The 12,528-nt window shown below is 27.8% G+C and overlaps 1 protein-coding gene across 3 annotated transcripts in view; it reads right to left on the bottom strand.

Annotated features, from left to right (window-relative positions):
• The window catches only part of fwd (phosphatidylinositol 4-kinase beta fwd), a 73,869-nt gene that overhangs the window by 50,668 nt on the left and 10,673 nt on the right, over positions 1-12,528 (bottom strand). The window lies entirely within an intron of this gene.

The raw sequence follows: 12,528 nt of genomic DNA, 5'->3' as shown, positions 1-12,528 counted from the left end.
CGAGACGGGTGCGGTATTCATATGAACCAGCCATAGCTGAGATTTGAATTCGGCTCATCTCATTGGGATACGAAATCTCTATTCTCTGAGCCACATCTGCTCTCTCTTCAGATATTTTAGGAAAATTAAGAGCTCTTGACAATATTTTATATATAACACAACCTTCCATCATCAGGGGTCTGTCCAGACATTTTGCGAAAGGTCCGTTTTTCGTGAAATTGTGAAAAAATTACTCACATTCTTTCAACCAGGGTCCGCTTTTGTGAATTTGTGCAAATAGGGTCCGTTATTGCAAAAAAAGACTTTTTCAAGAAGTTTTTAAATTGTAAAGATATACAAGATTATGCTCAACACTGTAAAATTATAATTAAAAAAATTAAATTTTAAAAAATAAACAACAATTGCTGCTTCTAAATTAGAGATGTAACATACAAATATTTGGTATTTAGCCTATACTGCTGAACGCAGAATATTCATTTCGGACGAATAATGGAAGAATCGTCTGCCGAAGACAAAACTTAATTCGTTTACATCCCTCTTTCTTGTTTTCTGCCCTGGGAAGGGTTTATTCGATTAACAAAACAATAATGAAGATAAACAAATTTGTGAAGGGTCATTTGAAAAGAAAAATCATTTTGTGAAGGGTCCGTTTTTAAGTTAAAATATTTTGTGAAGGGTCCGTTTTTAAGTTAAAATATTTTGTGAAGGGTCCGTTTTTATGAAAAGATATTTTGTGAAGGGTCCGTTAACGGACCCAAATTTCTTCTAAACAGACCCCTGATTACTGAATTTTATAGTCTGCTCTTCTGAGACTACCCTACATAATCGATCAAACTAAAGTTGAGAAATTAAAGTAATTAAGAGCAGTCATCGCTCTGTTCACGGTTCGACATACAGCAAGTGCTGGCCTTGACAAACCTCTCAATTTGTATGCTCCCAGACGAAAACAGACATTTCATTCCACGATGCATCCAAACAAGAGCCGCCAGTTATCTGCCTTTTTGGAGACGGCTCCTCGCAGGTACTTATTAACAATTAACGCTATTCTTAGGAATGGTGTCAGTCAATTTGACATCATTTCAGTCATTATTATTGTTTTCACTCGCGATCGTGACACTGAGAAGGACGACTGCAGGGAAGGCCGGAGAGATCTAATTGTTGAAAATCTGCTGCCTTTAAATGAATAACAGCTGACAAAATACGATTGAGGGAAATTACAAAAGGTAAAAAGTAAATTTACTTTTAGAGAGAATAACAACACTTCCATCACGTAATTGTGACGTTATTCGTAGAGATTACTTTAAAACACAACCAGCTGTGTAGAGGAAAATCTTTAGTGTATGACAATAGATTATTATAATAACGGCAACCACGTAAAACATGGATAAGCGATAAACGCGTAGAAAAAAACATTTCACTCACATACTTTACAATTTCCAGAAGTGACTACTCGTACTGTTAAATAAAAATCGAAATTTTTAATTCATTTCATAAAACAATGTAAAGCGGTAAGAAAAAATAAAAAAAGTCAATTGAGAACTTAAAAAATTAAATTTACAAAAAATTTTAAAAGTGGAGATAATCGATTTTGGAAGTGAAGCGATCATATGTTTATGTATAATACAAAAAAAAGGACTTCCACACACAAAAATAACGTACTTTTTAAAATTCGATTTTTTAAGAACTTTTTGACCACTTTCACGCAAATTTATTTTGCCATGTGAAATTGCTTTCTTTGACATAAAAACTGCGCACTTCCCAATTTAAAAATTTTTGGAACTATTAAATAAAATAAAAAATATTAAATATTTACTTAGTTATTTTTTGCATTTGATGCATGTTTTTATCTTTGGATAAACGAATTTCATAATTGAGTGCAAAGTTTTTCCAATTCGCTTAAAAAGTTCTTGAACTATGGTGAAAGAAAAAAATTAACATTAAGAGGTCCAAAATTTAGATCGCTTTCCTGACTAAACTATTGGGACCATATCTCCCAGATTGCGGCTACATCCATATTTCCGACGTCAAAATTCCGAATCCGCCGAAAAACAAAGGTTTGTTTATTCACAGAAAGTACGTTTTTGTGTCTGAATTTGTAACTATTGTCTGTACTAATTCGCATATTTAAGGTCACAACATTAAACCATTATTTATTTTTATTTGTACATTATACATAAATTAAATAAAAAGAAATAAATATAGAATAGAAAGAATAAAAATAAAAATTATTTCATTTTTCTAAATGGTAACGAAATAGGCATTTCAAGACATTTTTAGTTATAACTACAGCATACAATTCAGAAAACATCTCTTATTGAACACAGTAGGTGAATAAATACTGAGACCACAAGAAATACGGTACTTCAATTTCTAAAAACAGCTTCCAATGAAGTTATTGCACTTCCATAAAAATATTATTGAGTTCTTTTAAAAAAAAAGGGGGGGAGTGGAGCTGTTAGAATAGAAAACAGCCGCGGCATCATATTGAAGTGAGTCTGGAATAAAATTGTTTTGACACATCTATGCATTATATTCTATGTATAATATTTTTGTTTAATTTAGTTGAAGCAACTTAAGATTTATTACTAATATCACAGTAACTTCTTAGTTCAATATAACTAACCGTCAAATTTATTTCGATAAAATCTATAGCAAATATTTACATAGCAGAAAAATACAAATAAAAACTTTTTCTCATTTTATATGTATTTCTTTTATTATTATTAAGGCTCTCAAATAATTAAATTTCCTTTTTTTTTAAGAAAAAAAAAAGAGAGATAACTACACAGAAAAACTAGTATTAAACTGCACTACGACTATTTTTTCCCATACAAAAAAAAAAATTATGTATTGAAAAGATTAATATCAACTTCAATTAAAAGACGAGAAAATATCCTTTACTTATTAGAGAGCTTATTGTGAAACAATTAAAAACTACAATGCAAACAAAAACAAGCCACAAATAAATAAATTGTGTTTCAAAGATTTGGAGGAATTTTTTTCTACATATTTGTTCATACTCTAAATCAATTGTTCCCAGAAGGCATTTCGCGGAACCCTAAGGTTCCGTGAAAAGAGCACAGGTAACTCCATGAGTTGAGACTTTTTTTAACCAGTAATTATTTTTGAAACCTGTAATAGATTTGTATCCAACCAACAATTGATTTTTAATTTAATATTTCAGTTATATTTATGAAATTATTTAAATAAAATGTCAATAAAAAATAGAAAAGTTTTAAAGAATACTTTTTATCCAAATATACATTAAATTTACTTAAGTGATGTGCATTTACAACTGTTTGCATCAGGATTTCTCACCGAACTTTAAAAATCAGAATAAAATGACCAAATTCAAGCATAAAGAATTTTTTTTCTTTCTTCGATAACTTATCTCAGTTTATAAGAGTTCTTTTTCAAAAACCATAGGTCAGCTTATTATTCAATTTGATTTATGCATAGGTCAAAAACTAATGAACTGTAAGTCGTTGTAAACTCACCAACTGTCTAACATAAAACTTAGTTTTAAGATTGATGAAACAATAAAATAAAATAAATTGTTTTATTTTTCACTAATGTTTCTAAATATTTATTTATTGTAAACACATAAACACTTGAAAGAAAAAAAAAAGTTTTTTTTAAGAGTCAGGTTTCCGGTTAAGTAGCTGAAAAAATCGGGACCCGCTGCTCTAAGTCTTTTAAATAACAGTATTTATACTTTTACAAATCCTTTAAAAAACTTACAAAGAAAAACCTTTAAGTTATCTACTCGAGCGATTGCCTTAATTACAATAAAAAGAAATTTCCTGATTGAATCAAAAAGAGAGGGGAAAAAAAAAAAGACGCGGCATCTTACTGATTCACAACAGTGCATAAAACATTCAATTAAACAAAAAATAGCCCAAAAACCATTACCTTAGTTATAATGTCAAAAGATACCTGCAATGATTCTAATTACAGCAACAGTGGTCTATAGTTAATATTGGATTTAATTCAAATAAAAAAAAATTAAATTAAGGAAGTAGATACTTTCGCTTTCACAGCTTGGAATTTTCACAATCCACGTGCAATAAGCCGCAGATGCTTTCCTACGATGCGAACACCCGCGGGAGATTGACATGCAACGAAATAGAATTCTAGTGCAATAAAATCTAAAAATAAAGACCTCCCTTACAGAAAAAAAAAGTATTGTCTCGTGCGTGAGTAACTCTCCTACACGTCCAAAAGAGAAATAAAAATTGGGGATGAATGCAACACAACAGTCAAAGAAAATGATGAGCCTTCCGCTCTACATTTTAAGATTCGAACAGTAAGTTACATGGTGCAATAGCCCTGCATCATGCAACATTTGACAATTTATGTTTATGACTCTTTCACATATTATACAAGTTTGCGAGTGATTTAGAAATGTAAGAACTACACGAATCATAGATGGAATTTTTAAAAAAATGCTTTTTATCAATTTTATTATAAATTTTGAAGAAAATAAAATGTAGTCAGTTTCAAAAAATTGTTATTTAAAAAACTAAGATAATAACTGTATCAAACTTTAAAGCTGAAGATTAGAGCATATTTATAATACACCTGTATACACAGCCGTGCATTTGAAAAATCAACGCAAGTGCTTCAAGATAAATTTCGAGAAAAATGGCTTGACAAGCATTTTCTTTCTATTGCTATGAATAATAAAATTTCAGTAAATTGATAAAACGAAATTAATTTTTGAAAAAAAAAAATAATAATTTTGCAATAAATAGCTCATCGTAGAAAAACTGACAAATATGTAAAAATCTCAATTTAAAATATTTTTACGCTTACGTTGATTTCTTTTTTCTTATTGCACGGCAGCATTAGGATTTTAGAGCAAATTCTTAACTCATTTCTAGCGTTACAGCCAAAAACAAGTCCAGGGCCGTCCCGACAGTTTCTTTTCCAATCAGTCAACCAAATACTGTTTTTTTATTTAACATCAATTCATATAAAGTGGAGGTCTTCCCGGTATACAAGTGCCACCTGGCTTGTTGAAGGTCAATACGTTTGTGAAATTGTTACCTTCTGATCGAAGTTAGTGACTAATGCATCTTATTCAGTTCGATTTCATGATTTTTACTATATCTGGCCGCCCATATCTAGCATAAATTTCATGATTGTAGAAAATTCGCCAGACGTTACTTTCTTGGATATCACCGAAAATTTTGCGTAATGTTTTTCTTTCAAAAATTAAAAGAAATTTTAATTAATTGAATTCACATCAAATGGTGCAAGTAGGTGCAGGGAAGCACATGGAATGTGGGGTGAGATAGTCAGACTAATGGTTGCCCTCCTGTTATACCATAACTGAACTAATCTGAAGTAGAGCCTGTAGGAACAGGAACGCACTACGGGAGAAGAATGGTTTGGAATTTTGGTTGGATAGCCACTCCCCTTGACAAATGCTTACCCTCTCATGCTAAGATTTGGAAATATTTAAAAATGATCATAAAAAATAACTTAAAAATAAAATAATAATGACTTAAAAATGAAAAAACATAAAATTAAACTTTTTCCGGTTAGTTAAAAATTCGACAAATACTTCAGATGTTTTAGATAAATAATTTTACAGTGAATAAAAATATAATTCGAATGAATATTACCAGAAATAATAGCTGCTTCAGATTCGGAAAAATATTTTAAAAAACAGTAGAAAAATATTAACTAAAATTTGCTGATTTTCGGTTAATTTGCCAACTTCTTCAAAGGCTCGGCATGGCTTGACTGCAACAAAGCGTCGTGTCACAGAAGACTTTGAATCATTTAGAAGTAGTAGTGCGTAAAAACCTTATAAATCAAATTTATTAAACCAAGATTCATATATTAAAAGACTACCACTCGAAAATATTTATTCGATGTACAGAGCAAGTTGGCATCTCTGTATTGCGACAATTATTTAAATTGTAGCTTATCATTACATTAATTTTTTACTTTAAATTAACCTCTCAAAAAACCTTGATAATAATGACTTTTAAATAATATGACTTTTAATAATAATGATTTTTAATAATAATGACTTTTAATAATAATGACTTTTAATAATAATTACTTTTAATAATAATGATAATAATGACTTTTAAAACCTTGAAAATAATGACTTTTTAAAATGTAGTTTTTAATGAATGAATTACACTTTTAACTCTAACCCTACATACATACGAAATATACGATTTAAAATTAACTTTCACAACGCAATAATATTAATTTTTTTTTATTAGAATTTAATGAATATTTTAATAAGGCACAAGACAGAGTTGTGTTTCTAAAAAGGCTCAATGATAAGTCCCGAGTTCATTTCAAATGCTGAACACACATCTGGGTTGAAAATGGATGAAGTAACAAATTTTAATTTGTTAGTTGTAAATAGGCTGATGGACATTGGACAACGACCTTTTATAAATTGCAGTTTTAAACAGTATCTTTTAAAACAATATTTAAAATGTTTAACACAAATCACGAGTTCAGCAGCACTTCATAGAAGGAAATTACATGGGTAATGATGTTGCCGGAAACGAACACAAGAGAAAGTGAAGGCCGAACAAATTTAATAAAGCACTCGACTCTGACTACCGAATTTTGAACAAGGTCCACTGCTTTCTGCAAAATTAGGCTAGCATTTGCTCAAGTAGAATTCATAAGAGTGAATTGAACAATAATTAATTACAGCTCAGTTGGCAACCGAAAAAGAACTACTGCTCCAGTTTCTGAAAAATTCTCTAATAGAAGTAGCTGGTTATTGTCTGACAAGAAATGCCCTCCGAACTTGACAGTATTTATTTTTCAAGAAGGATATTAACCAGAGATCCCTAAGGGAATGTGACGAGTTTCGGACGTGCGAATTCTCATTACCATGATCCCTTATTTCTTATAATAAAAGATTCTGGGTGAACAACCTTTCTTTTAAGAGGGCTTAGCTTTCTTTAGGGGGTTCACAATCAATTGAGTTTTCATAGCAACTGATCATAACTTAATTATTTTCTAGAGCATAAAAAATTATATCAGAATTAAAAAACCTAAGTATATGTATACTTTCGAATTTAAAAGCAATAAAAATTTTGCATTCTACCCTCTGTGTAAGAAAACGGTTAATTTTTCAAGAGGTTAATTTTTTTTTCTTTACTGCATATAAATAAATAAAATAACTTTCAAATAAGGTTGACAAAAATCATGATTTTATTTTTAAAAAAATCAAAGAATCTGATTTTTTTTGTAATTAAATATCAGATTTTTTTTAATATGTACCTCCAAATCATCTGATACATACAAATCATCAGTACTAATAATGCTTAAAATCAATTATGTGATTTAAGCAGATAATATTTAACTAAAATGTTTCAAAAATCATTTAATTATTACAACCTAATCATTGAAAATCTTAGTTACTATTTTAGTTCAGGCTATTAAGTACTAATTAAATAAGTGGAAAAAAGGAATTAAACCCTATTTTTCAAAAATCAAATTAAAGAAAGAAAAAAGATTACTAATTTTTTATTTTTTTCCTAGCATATTTTAAATTAAAACGCACTACTAAATAATTTTAGTTTGCGTTGATTATAATCAAATTCACCGCAAGAAAGAATTTAATCCTAGATGCAATAAAATATAAAATTAGCATTCAATGAAAAGCCACAAAAATGCAAACAACTTTTCCTCTTGCATAGGCTATTCAAAATCAAATTCCACTATTATCTTACAATACACACATACAAGACCAAGGTCAAGCAATAGTCACGTGAAATGAAAAGCACTTAGATTCACCACATTAAGGTTAATCATGAGGGGGGGGGAGGGAATTAGAGAAAAATTTAAACTTGCACAGTTATTTTTTGTAGCTCTACAGGAAAACTCACTGCAGCAAAGAAACGCACTTCCTAGTCAATGGAATTATTATTTAGGGAAAATAAGAACAATAAATTGAATAAAATCGGGATGGAATGTTTTAATCACACTTAAACAATGCTAATTAATATATTTACATGGTTGATACAGATACTTATGACTATAACATTTGATTTGGGAAGATACTAGAAAATCGTATACGAACTAAAAAATTGAAAATCGTTTTCGCAATTAGGAAATGTATAACAAATTTGACTTAAACAGTCAAATTTTTTTATTAACAGGATAGCAAATATAAATTCCCTTCTTTTTTTGGGGGGGGGGGGATTTTTTTTTTTTTTTAACTTTCTCACAGATGAAATAAAAATGTTTTGCCTTAATCCGGATAAATTTAAAAATATATTATTTTATCTTTGTCTTCGTTTTGTTGTATTTATTAATGGATAAAAAATATTTAATGATCTATAAATGAGCCATAAAAAAGAAATTGAAAACAGTTTAAAATTATCAGTTTTGAATTTAGGCATTTTAAAATTTTAATAACTCAAAATAAGTTTTAAGATCTTAACTGAACAAAATCCGATCATAATTGTTTACACTAGTTATTTCTAAAAATACACACACATATCACTTCTTCCCTAGGGATGACTTCTTCCTAGGGAACATCCCCCCTAATGTAAATACCCCTAATTCAGAAAAATATATATATGTGATAATTTTCTGATTAAAATTCCTTTTTTTTAGTTATCCAATTATTTTCCAATTAGTAACATTTTGTAAAACATTTTCAAAAGACGGTGTTAAGATTTTAAATGAACAGTTATCTGGAGTTATTTAAGCCTTTTAATGAATGTAGCATATGGTTTTTTCGGAAATGAGGACTATTAGTAATTATGGACCAATCTTACTATAAAGTGTGATTTCAATGGAAAATAAATATTTAACAGAGCTTATATTATTTTGACAGTTTTTTTAGGAATTCAACCAATCTCTACAAAAACTGGCACTGTGCATTCCTATCCGACTTAAGCAAGGATCATGAAAGTATTAGCCTATTTTTGATATTTGCCATGAAATTTAAATAGACAAATTGAGAAGATAATATAATTGCATGAGTTGAAAATTAAACAAAAACTACTGAAAAAACACCTCCCATCAAAAAGGATTTTAAAAATACCATCCTGTTTTAAAAGAATGAGAGAAGTCCAGATCTCATGCCACTAAACCACTGGTTATAAATGTACTTTTTCTGTTTGTTAACTCGTACTTTTGAAATTCACGAGTTGAAGATTTAATAAATTTGGATTAAAAAATATCTATTTTCTGGGCTTTTAACTTGAAAAAACTATTAATATTAGTAAAAGGGTATAATAACACAAATTCAATCCCTCTAATCTTAAAACAAAGTAATGCCGATACAATCTTAAAATATTGAAGGTATGATGGAGAAACTAGGAATGCACAGAATAACTAATCAGTGTTTGGCTACTGAAGCGGAATAAATAGCAGTTGGTCTAGCCGAGTATTTTTCTTTTTAAATAAAATCCTTACTATAAATGTATAGAAAAGTTAAATGCTAAAATTTGTACTAGATTTATTCAAATTGCCTATTTCTAACTATAATGAAGAACATCTTTAAAGGAAAAACTGGAAAATTTTATTCTAAATTTCAGTTAAACAGGAAAACAATTCATTTTTAAACTATTCTTACACTTTTAATAAATCAATTTACATTAATTACACTTCTCTCATAAGTTTTTAAAAAAAAGTATTTTTTCAAAATGTGACTATAAAAGAAATTTTCTTACAAAAACTAGCAGATTGAATAGAGTAGAAAGATTAGGTGCTATTTAGATTAATAAAATAAATCAAGTTTTAAAAGTATTGATTTAGTAAATTATAACTCTTTTATTTATATTAATTTCTTCATACAAAAATATAAAAATACCTAGTCATTTTAAAATCTGACAGGTACTATTTTGATATATATTTTACATGATTTTATCATTTAATATTTGCTCTGCACTTTCCACCACTGATTTTCAGAATTAAAATAAATTACTCAATCGCAGATTTGTATTAATGTATGTATTCCAACTCATGATAGAGATTTATAATTTAATCATTTGATTATACTATCAGGGGTCTGTTTAAAAGAAATTTGGATCCGTTAACGGACCTTTCACAAAATATCTTTTCATTAAAACGGACCATTCACAAATTATTTTAACTTAAAAACGGACCCTTCACAAAATGTTTTTCTCTTTTAATCGAACCTTTCACAAATTTGCCTATCTTCATTATTGTTTTGTTAATCGAATAAACCCTTCCAAGTGAGAAAAAAAAAAAGAAAGATGTATGTAAATGAATTAAGTTTTGTCTTCGGCCATTATTCGTCCGAAATGAATATTCTGTGTTCAGCAGTATAGGCTAAATACCAAATATTTGTATGTTGCATCTCTAATTTAGAAGCAGCAATTGCTGTTGATTTTTGAAATTTTAATTTTCTTAATTACAATTTTACAGTTTTGTGCATAATTTTGCACCTATTTACAATTTAAAAACTCCTTAAAAAAGTTTTTTGTAATAACAGGATCCTATTTACACAAATTCATAAAAGAAGGGCCCTGGTTGAAAGAATGCGACTTAACGTTTATTTTATATTCACAAATTACGAGCAATTTTTTCACAATTTTACAAAAACCGGATATTTCACAAAATGTATGGTAAAAAATGAATAAGTAAAAAATGTACGTCCGGTAAAATTCACTATTCGATTAATTTTCTATTCGAAACACAATAATCAGAAATTCAAAAATTATAAACTGTATCCAAAACAGGATAAGATAAGAAAGATATGATAAATAAGCTTACCTCAAAACCAGGGTTGGGTTTTTGACGTCAAAAAGTGCTTTTTGACATGACAAGGGTATAATACTGGTTTAAACCGTCAAAAATGTCAAAAACTGAAGTTTGCCAAGAAAATATATAAACTTCAAAGCTACCAACAGTTGCCATGCATTATATTGAAATTTAATTATACTATAGGTAATCAGCAGGTTTTAAAATATTTTTTAATTAAAATTAAGGTAAAATAACAGATTTAAAATCTCAGAAATTTATATTCAAATGCATGTGCAGAAAAATTTTGCACTAAAATTGTTTAAATATTTATATTTAAAAAATTTTTTTTTCTTCTTTTTGATGCTTAAGAAAATTAAAAGTTTATTACTATGCATTTTTGACATATAAGGAACATATAACTAATATTTAAAAAGAACTTACAAGTTATGTTGTATAAATACAAACTTGATGTAAGATACAAGTGTATAAAAAATTTTTTTTAATGTTATACCGAATATCTTTATTATCCAGTATGTTAATTTGAATTTAAAAGTAGTTATATTTATGAATAATGATAAATATAATTCATATTGTTTATTATATTTATTTATAATTATAACACTTATCATTTTTAAAAAATTTTATCTCTTAATTTTTTTTTCTCCACTTGTATTAAGAATACAAATTATGCATATCTTGAAAGCAAGAAGTAATTATTCAACAGCTGAATATTTAGATATCCAACAAAACTTTATCGTATTCAGCAAAATGAAATTCACAAGTATTTGGATAAACTAAATTTTCAGCACAGTAAATGAATAGGCTGAATATACTGTAAATCGACACTAACTACTCTGTGTATTTAACAGAAAGCACTTAAATTTGTATTGTCTTATGTTAAAAAGATTATTAAGAAGATTTAAAAGAATATTAAAAAGATTTTTCTTTAAAAGATGAATATTTGTGCAAAACTGCTAATGTTAAAAATGTCTAATTTTTAGTATAATCTATACTATACACTATACACTAAATTTGGTTATAAATAAATTTCTTAATAATATCACTGCAGATTTTCAATAACACATGAAAATGAATACATAATATTACAAAAGATGTGAGTTTTCAAAAGTACAAGATTTTGGTTACTATTCAAAATATAAGTGTTTCTTCAAAATTTTAAATTTATTTTTTCTAGAACATATTTAGAAACACTATCCTTTAAAAAATATATAAATTTTATATATTAATTAAATTTCACATATGAAAATAGGTTTTTGACATTTTCGACAGTGAGGTTTTTGACGTGACGGTTTAAACCATGGTTTAAACTGTCAAAAACTGTCACATGTCAAAAACCTGCCAACCCTGCTCAAAACATTTACCATTTAATACCTCATAAGAGTGTAGCTAATGTTCGAAATAATGCCTCCTCATTAATACCCTATCCTATTACAAAATACCTTTAACCCTAAATAAGCAAATTTATATTACTCATTTATAAGTAGCAAACTATCCTTTTTAAAAACAACAATTTTTATTAACAAATGATTCTTTTTTTTTTCAAAACTAATAAGAAAAGAAAGTAGTTTTAAAAGATTGTAAAGATTGTTTTAAAAGTATGATCTCATTTATGTAGTGTTGTAGTGTCAATAAATACTACTTTATAACAATCTATTGGTAAATTTTGTTCATTTCGCTAAAAAAAAACTTATTACTATACTACATCATTATAATTATTTCTCCAATATATATATAATTAATTACGTTTACATTGAAAGGCTTACATTTAACTGATTTACAATTTTATTTAATACTATC

The sequence above is a fragment of the Parasteatoda tepidariorum genome, chromosome 8 (genome assembly GCF_982258835.1).
Source record: "Parasteatoda tepidariorum strain Cologne lab strain chromosome 8, Ptep-v5.0, whole genome shotgun sequence".
In the NCBI taxonomy this organism is placed as follows: Eukaryota; Metazoa; Arthropoda; class Arachnida; order Araneae; family Theridiidae; genus Parasteatoda; species Parasteatoda tepidariorum.
This window is presented reverse-complemented; position numbering and strand designations above follow the sequence as displayed.